The following is a 22,960-nucleotide window of genomic DNA, read 5'->3' as shown; positions in this document are numbered from 1 at the left end:
TGAAAATATATTCAAATGCTTAAATTCTGACAGCAAAGACTCGTTAAGATGCTCAAAATGGAATTGACAAGTAACTAATAACATTATTTGGACTGTGTACCAAGGCCTGTAACAGACTTATCAATAGCATGGTGTGGATTTTGCTGAAAGCAGTTTTCCTCATGGGAAGAATTTCGTAAAAGAGGCAAAATGTGTAGAAAAATATTTAGAAATGGCTTTCAGAATACCCCTTCAAATGTTAATTACAGAATTATCTTACTCATTTGCACAGTAATCTGGAAAACATTTTTCAAGTATGTCAAATAACTGAACATCTTGTAAGTCAGAAAACATGGTTAAAAACTGAACAACTTGCTTTTATCTTCCTTGACTTTTTCCAATTTCCAAGGAAAACTCTGGCTTCAAATACTGGGATGGTTCATCCAGCTGAGGTCTGAGAAAGAAGATTAAAATTGAACAACTTGCTTTTTTCTTCCTTGATTTTTCTGAACAACTTCCATGGAAATTTTTGCCTCATACAGTGGAATAGGTTCATCCAACTGCAGTCTGGAGAGACAAAATTATTATAAATGTCACAGATGTTTAGAACACACTGGGCAATAGTTGGCAGTTGCCATAGTCTAGCCATATTACTTTAAAATAAGTCAAACTTGTCCATTAGGATCTCCACTGTTAAAAGTGGTCAAGTTTTCAGGGGGAAAATACCTACTTTATCCATTCTAAGTAATAACCACATTGGATTTTCCACTCTTTCCAAGTCATGGATTTTTTTTTTTTTTTTTTTTTTTTTGGAGGGGAGATGAGAAAAAGCGATACAGAAAGGCATGGAGGGCAGGAAACTCACAGGACACTTCTGATGTTATACTGCAAGATACACTTTGAGAAATATTAAACAGCAGCTATTTATCTAAATTAAATAAGCTATGGAGGCAACAGGTATACTGTAAAAACTGAAACAAAAATGGAAATGTCCACATTATTTCTTTGAAAATAGAAAATAAACCAAAATGATTTGGTTAATTTAGCATACCTAAAAACACCAGCTGATAACTTCTTCATCACATCTTTTAAAATGCGTAGCTGAAAGGATTGTTAAGGTGACAGTATTAAAGAGAAAGGATTGAAGACATTCAATAGGCAGAAGCCACTAGGCAGGTCAATTTTCTTTCAAGTTTTGTACTCTCAGAGATTCAAACTGTTGTTACAGAAATTCTGTAAGCTGTCAAGTTTACCTGTAAAACAGGAATGATTCGTGACAGTTGGTATAACTAAGCCTAAACTTCTGAACACAAGTGATAAGAGCAGCAACTAAGGGATGACCACTTTTAACCCAATGAATGAAGGCAGAATGACATATTTAGCACTTACTTTACATCTCTTACATCTGGTTGGTAACAGACCAAAGTATGTGCATGATGTGTGTCACTACCAGAATCAAAATTATGTAAAATCAAAAAATTTTGTTGGAAATTTAAGTGAAATTATAATATTAAGAACAAAAGTCTATGTAATTGTTAATACTGAAGAATTATTTAAGGCATGGAATCAAAAAATTGGAAGGAGAGGTCTGTGTTAAATCAAGCTTGTGTGAAGTGGGTGAGGGGGGCCTCTGCACAAGTGAGAACTAAAGTTTCATTCAGGACTTCAGAAAATGTAAATTAGAAAATACGATCATATGTCTTTTTAAAAGTTAAAGAGGAATGAGCTAAACAATTAATTCACATATTCACATCCCTGCAAACTCTCTTTATACTTCTGCTACTGAAATTGCTCTGGGTGCAGTGGTTTATGCCTTAATCCCAGAGATTAAGGATGCTGAGGCAGGAGGATCACAAGTTTGAAGCCAACCTGGGCAATTTAACAAGGCCCGTCTCAAAAACCAGTCTGCGGGATGTTGCTCAGTGGTAAAGTGTCCCTGAATGCAATCTCCAGTACTGCCAAACAAGCAAATGAAATTGCTATTTGTGGGTGTGTGTACCTATAGATGATCCATGACTTATGATGGGATTTTGTTCCAATAAAACCACTTTACTTTTTTTTTTTTTGGTGGTACTGGGGATTGAACCCAGAGCCTTGGGCTTGCAAGGCAAGCACTCTACCAACTGAGCTATCTCAAATAAATACAATTTTCTCATACTAGACAAAGGTGCCAAAAATATGCAATGGAGAAAAGATAGCATCTTCAACAAATGGTGCTGGGAAAATTGGAAATCCATATGCAACAGAATGAAACTAAACCCATATCTCTCACCATGCACGAAACTAAACTCAAAATGAATTAAGGATCTCGGAATCAGACCAGAGACCTTGCATCTTATAGAAGAAAAAGTAGGTCCAGAGCTTCAACATGTCAGCTTAGGACCAGACTTCCTCAACAGGACTCCCATAGCACAAGAAATAAAAGCAAGAATTAATAACTGGGATAGATTCAAACTAAAAAGTTTTCTCTCAGCAAAGGAAACTATCAGCAATGCGAAGAAAGAGCCTACAGAGTGGGAGAAAATCTTTGCCAATCATACTTCAGATAGAGCACTAATCTCCAGAATCTATAAAGAACTCAAAAAACTCTACACCAAGAATGCAAATAATCCAATTGACAAATGGGCTAAGGAAATGAATAGACACTTCACAGAAGAAGATCTACAAGCAATCAACAAACATATGGAAAAATGTTCAACATCTCTAGTAATAAGAGAAATGCAAATCAAAACCACCCTAAGATTCCATCTCACCCCAATTAGAATGGCGATTATCAAGAATACAAGCAACAACAGGTGTTGGAGAGGATGTGGGGAGAAAGGTACACTCATACATTGCTGGTGGGGCTGCAAATTAGTGCAGCCACTCTGGAAAGCAGTGTGGAGAGTCCTTAGAAAACTTGGAATGGAACCACCATTTGACCCAGCTATCCCACTCCTTGGCCTATACCCAAAGGACTTAAAATCAGCATATTACAGAGATACAGCCACATCAATGTTCATAGCTGCTCAGTTCACAATAGCCAGATTGTGGAACCAACCTAGATGTCCTTCCATTGATGAATGGATAAGGAAACTGTGGTATATATATACAATGGAATATTATTCAGCCATAAAGAATGATAAAATTATGGCATTTGCAGGCAAATGGATGAAACTGGAGAATATCATGCTAAGTGAGATAAGCCAATCTCAAAAAACCAAAGGAAGAATGATATCACTAATAAGTGGATGATGACACATAATGGGGGGTGGGAGGGGTTAGTGTTGGGGTTGGAGTTGGGTTTAGGGAGGGGGGCAAGAATGGAGGAAGGAAGGACTGTATAGAGGGAGGGGAGGGGTGGGAGGGGTGGGGGAGAAGGGAAAAAAATGGCAGAATGAATCAAACAACATTACCCTATGTAAATTTATGATTACACAAATGGTATGCCTTTACGCCATGTACACACAGAGAAACAACATGTATCCCATTTGTTTACAATAAAAAAAAGTAAAAAAAAAAAGAAAAAAGAAAAAAAATTTGAGATTTTAATATAAAGAATATTTAAGCAATCTCAGGTCTATCACCAAGTAGAAACATTCCTAAAATATAATACTTCAAAATTACTTAGGGCAGGTGCAAGTCTATAATCCCAGCAGTTCAAGAGGTTGAGGCAGGAGGATCTCAAGTTCAAACCCAACCACAGCAACCTAGCCAGGCTCTAAGTAACTCAGCAAGACCCTGTCTTAAAATAAAATATAAAAAAGGCTGAGGATGTGGCTCAGTGTTTAAGTGTCCCTTGGTTCAACCCATGGTACTAAAAACAAAAGTTATTTAGTTATAAATGTCATATAATATGAACAAGACTGTAAACCTGTTTCAACTTTTTTGAGTATAACCCTAGGAACAGAATTGCTGCTTCATATGATAATTTTATATTTAAATTTTAGGGGATATGGCATAAATTAATTTTTGAAAAAATTTTTAAAATTAAACATTTAAAAAATAAAAAAAAAACACTTTACCTTAAACATATCATAAGTCAAAGTGCTCTGACTACCCTACCAAATATCCTATTTAGCAACACAGTACACTGTAGAGTATTGGTTGTTTCTCCTCATGATCTTACAGCTAACTGGGAGCTGTATCTCGCTGTTGCTGCCCAGCATTACAAGAGAATATCAGTATTGTACTGCATATGGCAGGAAAAGGTAAAAATTCAAAGTATGTTTTCTACTGAATGCATGTTGCTTTGGCAACATCATAAAGTAAAAAATATCTTAAGATAAACCATTGTTGAGTTGGGGACTGTCTGTATATAGCATATATTTTTTATTTTGGAAAACTTAACATATTTCATATAAACATAGCATATTTCAGCCTGATCCAGGGATTTGTCAAATAGATTAAAATCATCTTGTCATGGAATGGGTAGAGGTGGTTTGAGAGAATTAACACAGGACAGTCAGCCTAGATCTAACATGTAAGATTCAAAACATGCTAACTAATTGTATTTGTTTATTTGGGGGGGGGGTTCTGAGAATTGAACCCAGGGGCACTTAATCATGGAGCCACATTTCCAGTACTTTTAGTATTTTTTTTTTATTATTTTGAGACAGTTTTGCTAAATTGCTTAGAGTCTTCCTAAGTTGCTGAGCTGACTTTGAACTTGTGATCCTCCTGCCTTAGCCTCCCTGAGCCCCTAAGAGTAGGTGAATGCCACCATGCCTGGCTATTATTCATAACAGCTATGTGGTGTTTTCTACTGTTCACATGTCATGTTATCCTAGGGATGTAACTTTTTAAATAAGAAAATAAAAAATTTATTGAAAAAATATTTAAATCAAAATATTTTAGACTATTACATTTACTACATGAATGAGTTCTGAAAGCTTCTTAACATGCAACACATTTAGTGCTCTCATTACATATTACTTTTTTTTTTTTTCTTTTTTGTTTGGGGTGCTGAGGATTGAACCCAGGGCCTTGCACATGCTAGGCAAGTGCTCTACCACTGATATACACCCCCAATTTAAATATTACTATTTTAAACCTTTGAAATAAATCTGTCATTACTCCTAAAAGGGGTTGACCTTTGCACACATCACACATATCTAACTACACACATTTGACAAAGGTAATGTAGGATGTTCAGTGAATACAAATGTAAAGGTATATAAATCCCTTCACACAAAAGTTATCATACAAGAACATTTTTTGTCCAATACTTTGAAACTTATGAAGCAAAACTGCTTTTAAAACAGTCATCTTAGAAATAAAATCAATTCTTAAGAGAAGTTGACCCTGCTCAAGGGAATTTTGGACCTTTGTTTTTGGAAATGCTTTCTCCTTCTTACAGAGAAACTTCTCATTCCTTTCACCAAAACTGGAATGATCTGACTTCATTCACTAGATTTGTCTCTAATGCCTTTTTTTTTTTTTTTTTGGTGGTACTAGGGATTGAACCCAGGTGCACTTTACCACTGACCTACATCCCTAGCCCCCCCCTCCTTTTTTTTTCCAAGACAGGATTTCACTAAGTTGCTGAGGCCGGACTCAGACTTGCAATCCTGCCTTAGCCTCCAGAGTAGCTGAGATTACAGAAATGCACCACCATATCCAACGGAATGACTTCTAATTTAAAATTCCAGATGCATCCTCATTTGATGAAGATTTCTTAGCATCAATATTTATAAAAACCAACTGTTCTACTTTGAAACTTTTTGTGCAATGATACTATCATAGGAGTAAGGCGTGCGACCTCTCAAGGTGACACGTAGAGTGTCAAGTGAAAGAGAAAACCAAACCATCTTCCACATAATATTATGGTTTATTTCCAACTCTGAAAGGAGGGAAACTTTCTGGGTATGACTCTGGTTCTGCCACTTGCTATCCTTTAATTTCCTCAACTGTGAAACAGGGATAACAATACGTAAATCTCCTAGATTGTTTTAACATTTAAACAAATACCTGCAAGACATTTGGAACACTGGCATACTCAAGGAGAGTTGTGGCTAATTTTTGTTTCTTATTATCATAATGAAAGAATTTATAAGTAGAGTACAAGGTAAATTTCAAGCCAGAAACTCAAGTCCATAAAAGAAAAGGATATAAAGATATTTTGCCTGTGTACATTTGACAAATTCCAAATTTCATCATTAAGGAAAGCAACCCTTCCTCCCTTGAGGAAAAGGTAATGGCTATCCGAGGATCTAACTTTGACAGAATAAACAAAGATCAATCAATTACTGTGAGCCTAAGAGCAGAAGGATGATTAGTAGCATGAGCCAGAAGAAATTCTGCAAAATTAAATAATGTCCAAATCACAAAAACTCAGTAAACTCTAACAACATGTAAACTATAATGTTGGTATAATGTCCTATTTTCTATTTTATGGCCCCAAATGATGATGAAACAGCAAGGTGTATAGGTTAGATGAAGGGCAACCTAGAATCCTGGTGCTGAAGTGGTAGAGGTATGTGTATGTGGTTTCTGGACATTTTACTTACCAGTCTCCTTCATAAGAATAGTAGAAAGTCAGTCAAGATGGGCATATGAGAATTATGGTATTTACATATCACCTGATATATTTAACTTGAATTCTACTGAAAAACATTTGGAAGATAATGTATTGATACATTTAAATAGTAATTCCAATTTAAATAATAAGGAAGTTGTGATAATTTTTATACGGAAATATTTTGTTAAGTATATGTCAATGATGTTTATTACTAAGAAAAGATTGCTATTTGAAATATAGTTTTTTAAAAATTATTTTGGAGATTGAAGCCAAGGGCAAATTTCCACTGATCTACGTCCCTAGCACTTTTATTTTTATTTGAAGGCAGGGTCTTGCTAAGTTACTTAGGATCTAAATTGCTAAGGTTGGCCTTGAACTTGTCATCCTCCTGCCTCAGTTTCTTGAATCACTGGGATTACAGGCATGCACCACTGTGCCCAGTAATCAGGTTTTTTCTGTAGTGGTGGGAACTGATTCCAGGGCCTTATGCATGCCAGGCAAGCGATCTACCACTGAGCATCCTCAGTCCTGAAATGCAATTTTAAAATGCAGATGTGGCTACTTTCAAATAACTAAATAAAATTATAATTCATTCTAACTGAAGAACTCCCCTATTAAGCATTATTTTAACATTTTGGTCAACATATATTTAACATAAAAAACAAACTACATTTCTTTAAACACAGGGTATAATTAGGCATTATTCTTTTTAATTACATTCTTGGCTTAACAGAAATGCTTTATTGTTTCTGATAATACCTGAAGGTTTTCTTCTGTTGTTATCCAATGGATAACCAACACCAAGAAGCATGATGATATCATGTTTATGCGGTAGTAGTTGTAATTTTACAGCTGGTCCATCATCTTTACTATATAATCTCCCTTGTAAATGAATACAGAGAGAAGAAATGTATTTTATTAATCTGACAAAAATTTGTTCAAAAAGTTTTACTTTTTAATATAGTGATATGGAGGCATTTTTCTTAGAAAAAGGCAACAGTGTATTCACATATCTTAAAATACACCTTTTGCATTGAAACTGTTTATAAGATTTATTCTGTATTTCATTATAAATGAAATAAAGTCTGTTTGCATTCAGACACTAAGTAAGGTAATATAACAGGTAGCTAAATCCCATAATGTATTAATTATAACAATGATGACAATACTGTGGGATGAGTTGCTTTCTGATTAAAGCATTCAGATTCAAAATAGTCACACTTTGATGTAATTACTGAAATGATGTCAATGAAATATATGCTCACCATCATTGAAAGATCTTTCTGAGTTAATTGAAAATCTTGATATTTAAATTTTTTAAGTGGTTAGAAAAAACAAACCCCACACATGATGGCTAAAGTGGTATTCACAACAAAATATATACAGAAGCATTCTGTGGGACTGTAGTATTTTAGAAGTGATGGCACTAAGTGTGTACAGATTAGGTGTTGAATAGATATTGGTTAAACTAAAAAAGGTCAAGAAAGAGAAAACAAACTTATGTATGTTTTCCAACTGGAGACCGCAGAAATCAACCATCCAAATAGAGGGCAGCCACGCATAGCAGAAATGACTGCAAAAAGGCATCTGGATAGTAAAGTGTACTATCTGGGACCAAATGAGATCACAGAAATAGGTTTCTTACAGAGATTTGTCTTCTGTTACTTAAACTACAATGCCTATAATGCCTATTCTTTAAAAGGCAAGCATGATCTCTCTTCCAGATATGCAGTGATTATAATGGGAATAATGTGAAGAAGGTCCAACTTAAGCTGACAAGTCTTTAGTTAAAAATTTATATCCAATTTAATAAATGCATTAACAATTATTCCCTCATTTTGTTTGTTTAGTTTTTGGTTTTGCTTTTTTTTTTTTTTTTTAACCTGAAATTCATCAAACTGAAAAAAACTACACAGGCTACTGATTTCTTGGGTACCAACCTCCAACATCTAGGACAATATCTACTCCCAGGCCTCCTGTTTCTTCCAAACAGCTTTCAGCAATATGAACTTTGCCATTCCATACATCAATCACTTAGACTGTAAAGGACAGGAATGCGGGCAATTATACTGTTCTGTATGTGAGCAACACAAATCAGGGGGAGAAAAAGAAAAGATTTATCTGTTCTCTGAAATGAGTTAAGCAGTTCATTAAATAGTACATTTAAAGGGGAAAATTATAAGCCAATAAAACATTTTCCCATCAAGCCCAATTTTGATAAGGTTCAATTCTAAATGAATAGACTGATAAATTCAGTAAATAAAAATATGAGCATTTTGTGGTAAGGTGGTCCAAGGACAGTCTGGGATGCAGAGATTGCTCTCAATAGCTTAGGACATGTTACTAGAACTGAGAATCTGAAAACACAGAGGTATATATGTATCATTCATATTACAACATGAACTGGAAGAATAAGCAGTTCCTTAAATATGTTTAGTTTTAATTATGTTTAAAGTTCAGAAATACAAGAATATAGTTTTTCAACAACTTATCTACTAGAAACTTATCCTTTCTCAGTCACAGAACCCCTCCCCTTGCTACCCAAAATGGAGAAAAATCCTGAAGGTAAGGAAAAGGAACATAGTTATTTCTAGCTATTAGTGAAAATTAAACTAATTGTAATTGGTTACTTTAAAAATATTGTTAGTAGAAAAATAATTATATTTCTATGTAATAGAACAATCAGATCTTGAATTAGCAAATAAATTTTATAATCCATTTTAATATTTTTATTTCTATGTTTTCATGGTACTTCAGATTGAATTCAGGATCTGGTTCATGCCAGACAAGTTCTCTACCACTGAACAACATCCCAATTTATGAATACTGTCAGCACCTTGTTGAAGAGAATTCCTCTTAGAGCTGCTCAGATTAGAGGAATAGTGCAACAGTAATCTGAGGTTTGGGGGAATTGGGTGGGAAGACAGAAGGGAAAGAGGACTGAAATCACCTAGGAAGGGTAGAACTGACCAATACAAAACTTTTCCCTTCAATAATACCACTTGCTTGCTTTCTCCATTCTATTTTTTATACTTTCAAATATATTCTTGTCCCTCTTTTCCTTCAGCCCCTGTATTACCTCCCTTCCATTTCTTGGTTATTTCTGCAGGATGCATAATGTAACAATGGAAATAACATGAGCTTTACTGTTATGTTAGGCATCAAGGCCCATTCCAGTCCCTTGTCTAATTGTGTATGCTCGCAGAAGCTAGTTAAATTCTGAGAACCTATTTCAAGGTATCTACCATAAGTCTGTTGAGAATGTAAGGAGGAAATGTCCATATTAAACTCAGTGAACATTATTTCCCTTCCTGCCTCCCTCTCACTTACACTCTGCTAATCCTCTTTGATCTTTTCAGTTAGTTTCTCTGTTCCTATTTTCTTCCTCCTCTCCATATGCATTGCTGTTTGGAGAAGTTCAACTTTTACACACACACACACACACACACACACACACACACATATGTTTATTATTTATTTATATTTGTTAGGTCGAACCTTTTTAAGAGCTCACAGTCTCCACCATGTCCTGCTCACTTTAAACTATATCTGACTAGTGTTCCTGTGTACATGGATCATTTGTCTTCCTAGGGTCTCACAGAAAACAGACAACTTTGAGAGCATATGATGGGGTAAAAGAGGTTGAGAAACACGGAGTGGTACAAAAATATATTGATTTATTGAGTGAAACCAAAGAAACAACAGGTATTTCTAAAGTGTGTAGGGTTCACTTAATGCAAACTTGGGTAAGTTGGTAAAACAAAAATAAAAAGAAAGATATAAGCTTGAAAAATAATTGAAGCTATCACTTAAGTAAATTTGGAATCAGCACAGATTTTTTTGTAGCTATTATTGAATTTTAAAGTTAACTTTCATTTGGAATTTTGTACTTCACGTTATCAGTGCGGTTTTGCGATTTTTATTTCCCTGAAATATTTCATGTTCTAAATTTGTGCTGAGTAATGTAACCCACCTATAGAAGGCCTAAGTCTTTCAAGGCACCGCTTGTCTTTCAAGCTGCATGCTGTTGAAATCACTTTGGCTCCTCTGTGTGTGCGACCTGAATGGCTATTGTGCCACATGCCTGTGTGGAAACACATATACAAGAGGTTAACATATACAGGGGACAGGCCATATCCAATCTATTTTGTAGACTATATAAAATATACAGCATATATGTATTATGTGTATGTGTATATGTGTGTGTATGTGTGTGTGTATATACATATATATACAGTATAAGTGTATGTATACACATATACACACACATTCATATATGTATACTAGGATTGAAACTGGGGTTCTTCACACTGAGCCATATCAACAGCCCTTTTTACTTTTTATTTTGAGACAGAGTCTTGCTAAGTTGCTGAGCCTCCCAAGTCACTGAGATTCCAGGCATGCACCATTGCACCTGGTATAAAGAAATATATTACTTTAATATATTTTTTAAATAAATAAATAAATAAATAAAAAGGTCTGGGAATGTAGCTCCATGGTAGACTGCCCTGCCCTTAGTTCTCCCTAAGTGACACTGAAAAAAAAAAAAAAGTTATAATAAAAAAGGAAAAAGTACAGATAAATTTAGCAGGGTAAATGTCTGATTGGTTTCTTCAGAAGGGGGAGTAGAAAAGCTGCACACTTCACATGCTCAGGTCAGAGCATCATTTCCAGGATGGAGGCCACATTCAGAAACGTGACCTTAGAAAGAGAAAGGCAGCTTAAGGGCACTGTTTAAGTACTTCAGGAACCTAGCTGCCTCTCTTTGGAGACTGGAGCACTTCAAACACTCCATCTGTATTTGGACCTGTAGGGTGAGCACAGGGAAACACTACTACCCCGATGTTGGACATCAGAGGACGTCAATGCTGAAGACAGCTCTGCCTTTTTCCAGAGAAAAGGAAAGGAAAATAATTTTCATCAATAGCCAAATAGGAAACTATAAATTCACCTCAAGTTTTGCAATGATTTTAGATTATAATATTTTACATATTCTTTTTGTTTGTTTGTTTGTTTGTACTCTGAATTAAACCAGTGGTACTTAACCACTCAGTCACATCCTCAGCACTTTTTCTTTTGAGACAGAGTCTTGCTAAGTTGCTTAGGGCCTCACTAATTTTACTGAGACTGGCCTCAAACTTGTGATCCTCCTTCCTCAGCCTCCAGAGTCACTGGAGTTACAGATGTGTGCCAAGACCAGCTGTTTTACATAGTCTTTTAGTGTCTATTATTGCAATAGTCTATTTTTGGATGCTATATGCAATACATTTAATTTAGTACATTTTGACCTCTGTGTGACCTAGCTATAAAATGCCAACACTTTATTAACCTGAGTAAGTGTCAGTGATATGATACAAAACCAGTAAGGAATTCCAGGAATGAATAAAAATGGTTTGGCTGGGGGTACAGCTCAGTGGTAGACAGCTCACTTACCAACCCTGGGTCCCCTCCCCAGCATGGGGTTGGTTGGGGGAGATATGTTTTCTTTTTAATGTACTGGTACATTTAAAGTAATTAGAAACTAATTACACTAAATCTAACTTTTACCTCCTATTGATAAAACCTGCTTATGGTAACAAAATGGGAGGCTGGTAAAGATATCAGTTATTAATCAATTGGCAAAGAATTCTATTAGCTTGTTTCTAAATTCCCTAGGTTGACTGCATGTTAATCTATTTCTTAAAAACAAACATTAATACTTACACTTGCTCCATCCATTATCAGTATTGATTTTCCAGGAGAGAGATGAGAAAGTTAATGCAGCGCTGTATAAACTCATACTCCATCCTGGATAGTTCCAGCTGCTTCTGTCCATGTAAGCTTTTCTGGTTTATGAACTATCACAAGGAAAAAAAGGAAGCCATCCATTAGCAAGTCCTATTAATACTGCCTGATGAATATTTCTTTCCTTCTCTTTATCCCTGGACCATGGTCCTGGTCAAGCCCCTGCTCCTGTTAATCTCTCCCCCACATTATGGTTTCCCTGGTCCACTCTTGCCCATATATAATTTATTCTTAAGATAGGAGCCAGTGTGTACTGAGTGAGTATGTTTCCTAAACACATTCAGGAGCGTACATGAAACATAAACACAACTGCATTAATAAGTAAAAAGCAGAAGGTAAATAACCACCATCAGAGAGGAGAAACAGTGCATAAGGATCATCCCCGCAGCCTCCTCTCTCCCTACCAGGGGTCACCATTCTCACTTGATTTCTGATTCCCCTTTAGAGTTTATCAAGTGTGCACTCCTCAACCATCATTCAGTTTTGCCTGGTTTTGAACGTTTATCTAAATAGAACCATACCCTAAGTATTCTTTGCTATATTGCCTTTATGTTGAACATTGTTTTTAAGAGACGCATTTTTGTGCCTTTTTATCTGGGAGGATGCTGTTCCATTATGCATGGTTTTCATTAGGATATTTACTTTGGCGTGGAAATCCCAGGTCGCAGAGTATATTACTTTTGACTTAGTTACACACTTTTCAGTGTGCTTGTATAAATTTACTCTCCCACATCAGTCTTAGTACATTTTTGCCAGTCATGTGTATAATGGTTTAATGGTTTCTTACTGTGACTTAAAATTGCTTTTCCCCTACTACTGAAAAGGCTGAGCCCCTACATTTGCTGGCCTTTTGGAATTCTTTTCATGAAGTGACTGTTCAAGTCTTTGTCAAACTTTCTATCACCCTGTCTTTTTCTTATTTATTGACTTAGAGGAATTCTTATACTCAATTGTGCTGTAAATATTACAAACTGAGTCATTTGTCTATGTGCTACAAATATTACAAGTGAGTATCTCTTATCTGCAATCACGCCTCCCATCTGGAAAAATTACTGAAGGTAAATTCTGACTTTAAGTACAGTTATGATAAAGTCAGATGTAAGAATTTATATATCAAATGCTTAGCATATTATTGTTGAACGTATCTTAACCTTATAGCTTTGGTAAAACTTCCTCTGATTTAACTTGAAATATTTCTGTGTAAGAAATGTGAACAATAAATTACCAGAGAAGAATAAGAATTAAACCACTAGGAGCAACAATTGCAACAGCAAAAACATTGACAGTACTCCTCTCTGTGGAAAATAAACATGTCCAGGTTTGAGAGTAAGGCATAGAAAAGCTATCCAACGATGTTCTCCGGCCACACTTTTGAGAAATATCTTTTGGATGTTGTTGTACCTGTGATGACATCATATCATACTGGAGAAAAAAGGTAGACTATGCAAAAGAATAATTAAGGTTGGCACACTCTAAGAACATGCTAAAAATGGAAAAATACTATATATATATTGTACATTTCTATGTTTGTGTGGGGATTTTCAAATATACTTTGTGTTGTTTAGATCAAGGAAATTCTGTGCAAATTTGGAGATTGAGCTTAAGCAAGTACCTTGTCAAATTTGCTGGCGATTAACATGAAATCCAACTAAAAGTTATTTTCAGTGCAAATTGGTTCTACTGCAGCAGTCAGTGCCTGATTTTTGCCAGAAGAAGCAAGTGTGGATATTAACACTCCACAAACACCTTTTACATTCCAGTTGGTATCCCCTTCATTCATTTAATCACCTTGATTTACAACCATAACTTGTCTCACAGGATAATGTCAAAACTTGAATGACTCTTGTTCTACTCTCTCTCAACATTCATGAAGGCAAGATGTTGAATAATGTATAAATAATTAAGAGCTGATTACATGTAATTAATAACAATTGTCCTATGGCTTTCCTCAATTAATACCTAAGTCTTTTATCAATTTTTAAAAACAAAACACAAAAATAGTAAAATAAATTGTCTTCAACTTTTATCTTTCTACTGCTCAAAAATTGATGTATGAATAAATTGTTAAAAATCAAAATATGGATAATGAAAGGACAGAAGAAGAAATCAGTAAGAAAACTGGATTTCACATGCACAGATATCAGGACCTGGGGGAATCTGTTATGTGTAACCCACACTGAAATTAGGTGGATCCTAGAATTACCCTTTATGTGGAAAAATTTTACTAGACCAATGAAGGTCTACCATCCTGGCAAAGAATTGTCCCGGCCCGCGGGACATCAACGCAGGATGGCGAACCTAAGAGAGAAGGAATGAAAGGGACAAGAGACGCAGGGAGTGACAGCAAGACAGGAATTCTGATCAAGCTGCAAATTTTTATTGTTCTCGCGGGTATTTATGCTGAGGGAATGAGGGGTATGACAGGTGCAGGTTGGTTGGCTGTGTTCTTCTATTGGGCTCCTGATAGGGTGCAAGTTCGAACCTGCGTGAAGGTGAAATCCCAGAAGAGAAGCAGGGACGGTGCCACAGGCGCCATATTGTTAGAACTATCAGCCAGGAGGGGGGAGGGGCGCTGCTGCTTATCGTAAAGGTCAGAACGTTCTCAGAATGAGAACTTCTTCTTGGTCCCTGACAAAGAATAAGGGGGACAGGGGCCAATAAGGAAAAGGCTGATGATTTTTTTCTTTTTGAATATCAAGAAGTTCTAGCAAGCAGTGCTTTGATGATTTAAGAATAACCTCATTAAATATCATGTTTGTACTTTTCCTTGAAGGCATTTACATTTAAGAATTAATGACACTTGGAAAATAAAATTGGTTTTTCCTAACCCAATATATTTAGATAATAAATAAAAAGATTAAGCCTAATATACCTTTTTACTAAAAAAAGGGAAACAAAATTTAAGATGAAGTAAAAATATTTTCTATCTCTACTCAAATTATTTTAACATTTTACATATTTTTCCCAATTAACCATTCTCTTTATGATGTTCACTAGCACAACAAAAATCTATAACTGAATAGTGCATTATTTTTATTACTCATTAACAAGTGAGCTTCTATGTGGATTTTTTAAGGCTTTCTCACGGTTGCTTGTATATCTATTATAGAATTATTTTAACATTTATAGTTTATTTTGAGAAAGTTAAAGAGTTAAAGGTGCATTTTAGAAATCAATATTTAATTGAAACCAATATTAAGTACTCACAGAAATTCAAAAAAGTAAGGGAAAGGAGAAAACGGTGGAAGAAACTGAGGTATTAAATTTATTAAATTTATTTTCCACTTATCAGGAAAACAAACGGTGGAAGAAACTGAGGTATTAAATTTATTAAATTTATTTTCCACTTATCAGGAAAACATTGGCCTTTGGTTTTTTTGGGATTGACTTAATTCACTTAGAATGATATTCTGATTTGCATTTTAATAAAATTCTGTTTCAAGAAAATCTCACTTGAATTTTTGTCTCCTACCATCTGAGGCAAATCTACCTCTTTTTAAATTTGTCATTGACTGACATGCTATCTTTTAAGAAGAGATGAAGAACTCACATTAAGGACTTACACTTGGAAGTAACATGTCCTCAGAGTGCTACCAATATTGTTCACTTTGTACAATTTATTGAATTCCCTAGTTCTCAGTTCACAAAATTGCTATGAGCATTTAATCAAATTATTTATTTAAAACATTTAGCACCTTTTCAGGAACAAGGTAGTCAATAAATGTTATTGTTGTTATTAACTTATAGTGAAGCAAACATGTAAATAAGTGCATCAAGCAAACAAATTTTAAATCCCATCCACAGAATAAAAGATAGTACAGGAATCCACACAGTTTGTAGGCCCCATTGTTTGCCTGTGTAAATAAATGCTTCTTAAAATACAGTATCTGTAACTACTTTTGCAAAATTGAGAAATCGCATCAGAGTGCTATAATCCCACAAAAATATTTACTATCTGACTTTGTATAGGAGAAATTTACTGATATTTGGTATAGTTCATTACTAATTGAAAGAGTCAAAAACATCCAAACCATAAGTCATGAACATTGATCACACCAGAACTATTCTTTGTACATCTTAAGCTCTTCTTATTTTTATATTAGTGTTTACCCTAATGAGACAACTCACCCCACCTTTATGGAATAAGTGAAGGATTAACTAGAGATTAGGAAGATTATACTAATTACATACTTTCTAAACAGAAGCATATGTCTGGAATTGAGAAAAAGTAATCCCAACAATATATTGAAAATGTTTCCAAGACCTTAATGAAGAGATCACAAATTTTCACTACTTCCAAATATTTTTCAGAAAGATTTTAATCTCCTGATGCCAACAAGGATGAGTATATAAAAATATGACTACACAAAAATGAAATATGATGGAAAATTTGGATATCACATCTTTATAAACTGTTCAAAACTATTCAATAGTTTATTACTGATTACTAAATCATATTCACACATTAGCAAAATAGTAGAGATATTCTTCTATCAAGTAATGACTTGAATGTCAGAGCAAGGTGTTCAAGTAGAACTCTTCAGTTAGTAGCAGGAAGGGAATAAAAATTATCAGAGAAGAAATAAATGAATCAGAGACTATAAAAAGTAGAAAATATCATTGAAAGTAAAAGTTGGTGTTTATTTCTATAAATCAAATTGACATGCATTAGGTAGACTAAGAAAAACTGAGACAAGGCTCAAATAAATAAAATTAGAAATGAAAAGGGGGACATTATAACTGATACAATAAAAATGCAAAGTTTTATAGGAGACTATTACAAACATTTATATGTCAAAAATTGTATAACCTAGAAGAGGTGGATAAATTCCTTAATGCACAGAACCTACTAAAATGAAATTATGAAGAAATAGAAAACTATTAGCATTTCATTACTAAGGATACTGAATCAGTAATAAAGCTTTTACTGATGAATTCAATCAAACAGAGAAAAGGTAACACTAATTCTTCTGAAAGTCTTACAAAAAAGTGAAGAACAGGAAATACTTCCAAACTCAATTTATAAAGTTAGCATTGCTCTGATACCAAGGCTAAAGACAATACAAAAAACAAAAACCACAAGTCGGTACCCCTGATGAACATCAATGCAAAAATTCTCAACCAAATACTTGCAAATGAAACTCAACAGCATAATAAAAAGACCATTGTCTTTGATCAAGTGGGACTCATCCCAGGAATGCAAGGTGGTTCACCATTGGATGTCAATAATTCAGATAAATCTAATTAACAAAATAAAGTATGAAAAAAACACAAACATTTCAATAAATGCAGATAAAGTATTTGACAAAATTCCACATCCTCTGATGTTTTGTGCTCAAAAAAATAGACTTAGAAGGAATGTATCTCAACAAAATTATTCTCGTACATGACGAAACCACAACTAATATCATATGCAACGAGAAATGTTGAAAAATCTCACCACTTCCATTTAATATAGTAACAGAGGTCCTACCAGAGAAGTTAGACAAGAGAAAGAAATAAAAGGCATCCCTTACAAAAGACATGAACTTGCTCCTGATTACAGACAACAGGCTCCTATTTCTATAAAACTCTAAAATACATAAAAAATAAGAATTAATAAATAAATTCAGTAAAATTGTAAGATAGAAAATCAACATATAAAAATCAGTAACACTTCTATCCACTAACAGTGAACTATCTGAAAAAGATATCAAGGAAAAAACCCATTTATAATAGTTATAAATATATACTTGGGAATAAATTTTAAAAGGAAAGTAAAAGATTTGTAGACTAAAAATTATAAAACATTAATCAAAGAAATTGAAGAAGACACAAAAAAACTAGGAAAATATCACAGGTTCATGGGTTGAAAGATTAATTTTTTTTTTTTTGGCGGTACTGGGGATCAAACCCAGGGCCTTGTGCTTGCAAGACAAGCACTCTACCAACTGAGCTATCTCCCCAGCCCAAGATTAATATTTTTTAAGCATCTCTAATACCCAAAGTGATCTATAGATTTAACACAAAACCTTTCAAAAATATAATGTCATTTTTCATAAAAATGGAGAAAATTCTAAAATTCATGTGAAACCACAATAAAATCACAAGTAAAGAAAGCAATCTTGATCAAAAAGAATAAAGCTGAAGGCATCACACTACAAGAATTCAAAATATACCACAAGTCATAATAACAAAATGTGTGGTGTTAGCATAAAACAGCTAGAGTAGGGGAATAACCCAGAACCAAATGCATGCATTTAAGTCAACTGGTTTTTGACAGAAAGGTACCAAGAATTGACAAACAAAAAAAACACAATCTCTTCAATAAATGGTGTGGAAAAACTGGAAATCCACATGCAGAAGAATGAAATTAGTCTCTTAATCTCACCTAAGAATCAACTCAAAATGAATTTAAAAACATAAATGGAGGCCAGAAATTAAAACCACTAGTAGAAATCATAGTTGGAAAAGCTCCATGCCATTAATCTCAGCATTGACTGTGAATACAACCACACAACAGAGAAAACAAAAGCAAAAATAAACAAATGGGATTACATCAAACTAAAAACCTTCTGCACATCAAAGTACACAATAGACTAAAGAGACAATATACAGAATGGGAGAAAATATTTTTATGAATCTGGCAAGGGGTTAATATCCAAAATATATATGGTACCAAAAAAATCAATAGCAAGAAATCAAACCAAGTTACAAATGTGCAAAAGCACTTAATAGATGTTTCTCAAAAGAAAACATACAAATGGTCAACAGGCATATAAAAAAATGTTAAGCGTCACTGATCATCAGAGAAATGCAAATTAAAAACCTGAAATATCCCCTCAGGCCTGTTTGGATGACTATCAAAAAGACAAGATACCAAGTGTTAGGAAGAATGTGGAAAAAGTGAACTTTTGTACCATGTTGGTGGGAATGTAAATTAGAATAATCATTATGGAAAACCACAAAAATTTAAAAATAGTCCTTCCACATGATCCAAACTTCTCACTACTGGGTATATTTCCAAAATAAATGAAACCAGAATGTGAAGAGATATCTGCACCCCCATGTTTATTGCAGCATTATCCAAAATAGGAAAAACATGGAAATAACCTACGTGTCCCTGATCGGATGAACACATAAAGTGTGGTATATACATTAAATGCAATACTACTTACCATATAAAAGAAGGAAATCATATAATTTCCAAAACCATGTAGGAATTTTCAGAACATTATACTAAATGATATAAACCAGACACAGAAAGACAAATATCACATGATCTCAGTCATTCGTGGAAACTGAAATAGTGGGACTGGGGTATAGATCACTGGTAGAGCACATACTTAGCAAGTGCAAAGACTTGGCTTCAATACCTAGGAAATAAATAAGTAAATCAGTAAAATGAAAAAGCTTATCTCACAGAAGTAGAGAGTAGAATGGTAGGTAGATGCCAGAACTGGGTTGGTTGCAGAGGGTTGGTTAGGAAGATGTTGGTCAAACAATACAAAATTTCCATTAGATAAGAGAAATAAATTCAAGAGATCTATTGTAAAACATGATTATAGTTAATAATGTATTCTTGAAAAAAGCTAAGAGAGTTATATGTTCTCACCACAAAAATGAGAATTATGTGAGGCAATACATGTTCATTGTCTAGATTTAGTCATTCTGCAGTGTGTATTTACATGAAAACCTCATTTACACAGTACATATGACTTTATGTGTTAATTTTAAAATGTTTTAAATAATAATGAATAATGACAAAAGAGTTATTAATATAAGAAATAGCTTCCTATTCTTAGCTTATTGGAAATTTTAAACTAGAAAAGGATTAAAATTTTAGTACTTGGCCGGGGGGCGGGACGGCGGGCGGCCACGTAGAGGTCCGCCCCAGGCGCCCGGGACCCTCCCTGCAGCCTCAGAGCTGGACCGCAGCTGCCGGCCGTCCATGCGCTGCCTCGCGCGGTCCCGCTGCTGCTGCTGCAGCTCACCCTGCTCCTGGCCGCAGGAGCCCCGAGGCCCGGGTCAGAGCGCCGCGGAGCCTGGCGTCGGGCCCAGGCTGCAGGCGGCGGTCCTTCTGCCCGACCGCTATTTCTACTTGCAGGCGGTCAACTCCGGAGGCCAGAACCGCACATGCTCGCCCCCAGGCGAAACACTAGTCAAAGTAGTAGTCAAATCTCTTTCACCTAAAGAATTAGTTCGAATCCATGTCCCTAAACCTTTGGACAGGAATGCTGCAACATTTTTGGTGAGATATAGGATGTATGAAACGGTCAATGAAGGGTTCAAGATAGAGATCCTCTATGATAATGAACATGTGGCTCAGTCTCCCTATATTTTAAAAGGACCAGTGTACCATGAATACTGTGAGTGTCCCGAACAGGATCCTCAGACCTAGCAGAGAACTCTTTATTGTCCAACCAAGGAACCACAGATTGAAGAGGATTTTGCTTCCTTCCCCAGCATCAATCTCCCACGGATGCTAAATGAAGTTCCCAAAAGATTTGTGGAGGAGAGGGGTGCTATGGTACATTACACGATTCTCAATAACCACATTTACCGGAGATCTTTAGGAAAACACACTTCAAAATGTTCTCTGATTAAATTTTGCTGTCACTGGCAAGAAAGGTCCTTCTCCCAGATTTAGAATTTTATATTAATCGTGGAGATTGGCCCCTGGAGCATCGAAAAGCCAGTGACATCCCTGGCCCTATACCTATCATTTCCTGGTGTGACTCTCTGGATTCAAGAGCTGTTATCCTTCCAACCTGTGACATCACCCACTCCACGCTTGAAGCAATGAGGGGTGTCACCAATGATCTGCTCTCTATTCAGGGAAATACAGGGCCTTCCTGGATCAATAAAACAGAGAAAGCTTTATCAGAGATAGAGATAGTTGTGAGGAGAGGCTGCAGTTGGTACAGCTATTCAAAGAAAATCCACAACTGCTAGATGCAGGAATTACAGGATATTTCTTTTTCCAGGAGAAGAAAAAGGAGCTTGGAAAAGCCAAGTTGATGGGTTTCTTTGATTTCTTTTAAGTACAAGTATCAGGTGAACGTCGATGGGACCGTGGCTGCATATAGGTATCCATATCTCGTGTTGAGAGACAGCCTGGTTCTGAAGCAGGACTCGCCCTATTATGAACATTTCTATGTGGCACTTAGGCCATGGAAACATTATGTTCCAATCAAAAGAAATCTTAGTGATTTACTAGAGAAAGTTAAATGGGCCAAGGAAAATGATGAAGAAGCCAAGAAGTTTACAAAAGAAGGGCCATTGACTGCTAGGGACCTGCTACAGCCACACAGGCCTTACTGCTTCTATTACAGAGTTCTACAGAAATATGCAGAGTGCCAGTTCAGCAAGCCTGAGATCCGCGATGGATGGAACTTGTTCCTCAGACAGATGATAACACATCCATCTGCCAGTGCCACAGGAAAAGGTCTTCAAGGGAAGAGCTTTAAGGTGGCCGAGATTCCCACTCCTGTGTATGCCAGCTACATCTTTAAGGGAAGGCTTAAGATAGATGCTAAACTGTGAAGAAAAACACAGAAGACATTTCTCTTGGTGGCTTTATATAATGTGAATGGATGTAGCAATATTTGAGCAAGTAATACCAAATATCTTTGGATGTTAATTTCTTTTAGGTTAAAACTGCTGTTATCAGCATCATAGTTTTCTCATAAAAGAGCATTTGCAGATCATAGATTGAGAAGCTTGTCAAAGTACAAATCACCCTCTGTGAATCTGTTGACACCATGCCCATTGACTTATTTCTATCCCTTGTTTACTTTCTGTCTTCTGCTTCTGTTTGTGAAGAGAAAATATTTGTCCAGGGAAAAAACTTTTAGTATTTTAAAAGTATTTTTAAATGAGTACAAAATTTTTCTAATTTTTCATCATCTTTCTATTCTAGAAAAACTTACTAGTTATAGCTTGTTATTACTACTAATATTTTTGCTTTGATTCTTAAATAATTTCTATTCTGCAATAGTTTGCATCTATATCTCTCATACTGTTATTTTCCCCCAGTTTTTAATCTTCCTGCATAATACAAGATTTCATATTTCTTATTTTCTGAATTGCTGACCCTGAGCTCTGCTGTCACAACTGAAAATGACTATGGATTCAAACAGAATTGTCCTAGTGAGAGTAATAATTCACACTGGCATTCAAACTTTCCGCTTAAAGTGAGGATGATGGTGAGGTTGAGGATCTTTCTGACATCTCGCTGAAGAGCCATATCATTCCTTCCAACAGGTGACTTTCATGTTGGTCCTCTAGTCGTCAATGCCCCATTAGTTACATGTGTAGGAGAAAATCTCCTAAAATGCTAATATTTCAAATTTTTTCTCCAGTGTTTTAGTCAGCTTTTTCACTGCTGTGACTAAAAGACCCAACAAGAACAATTAGAGAAGAAAAAGTTTATTTGGGGACTCCAGGTTTCAGAGGTCTAAGTGAGCTGGCTCCATCCCTTGGGTCTCAAGATGAAACTGAACATCATTTCTGAAGAGTGTGGCAGAGAGAAGCACTCACACGATGATCAGGAATCAGAGAGAAAGAGACTTCACTTGGTGGATACAAAATATATACCTCGAAGCTACATCCCAGTGACCCACCTCCTCCAGTCACACCCCACTGGCCTTTACTGAAGGCATTCAGCTACCTCTCAGTTAATTCCTATTAGGGGACTAACACAATAATTGTGTTAAG

General features: G+C 35.4%; 2 pseudogenes; one reads left to right on the top strand and one right to left on the bottom strand.

Moving 5' to 3' along the window:
* Positions 1-405: 405 nt before the first annotated feature.
* Positions 406-12,679, bottom strand: LOC124961347 (quinone oxidoreductase-like protein 1; annotated as a pseudogene).
* Positions 12,680-13,614: 935 nt separating this feature from the next.
* LOC124961346 (protein O-glucosyltransferase 3-like) lies at positions 13,615-21,711 on the top strand (annotated as a pseudogene).
* The last annotated feature ends 1,249 nt before the right edge of the window (positions 21,712-22,960 follow it).

This window comes from Sciurus carolinensis, chromosome 12 (assembly GCF_902686445.1).
Source record: "Sciurus carolinensis chromosome 12, mSciCar1.2, whole genome shotgun sequence".
In the NCBI taxonomy this organism is placed as follows: domain Eukaryota; kingdom Metazoa; phylum Chordata; class Mammalia; order Rodentia; family Sciuridae; genus Sciurus; species Sciurus carolinensis.
Note: the sequence above shows the minus strand (reverse complement) of the source record. Positions and strands in the feature narration are given on the sequence as shown.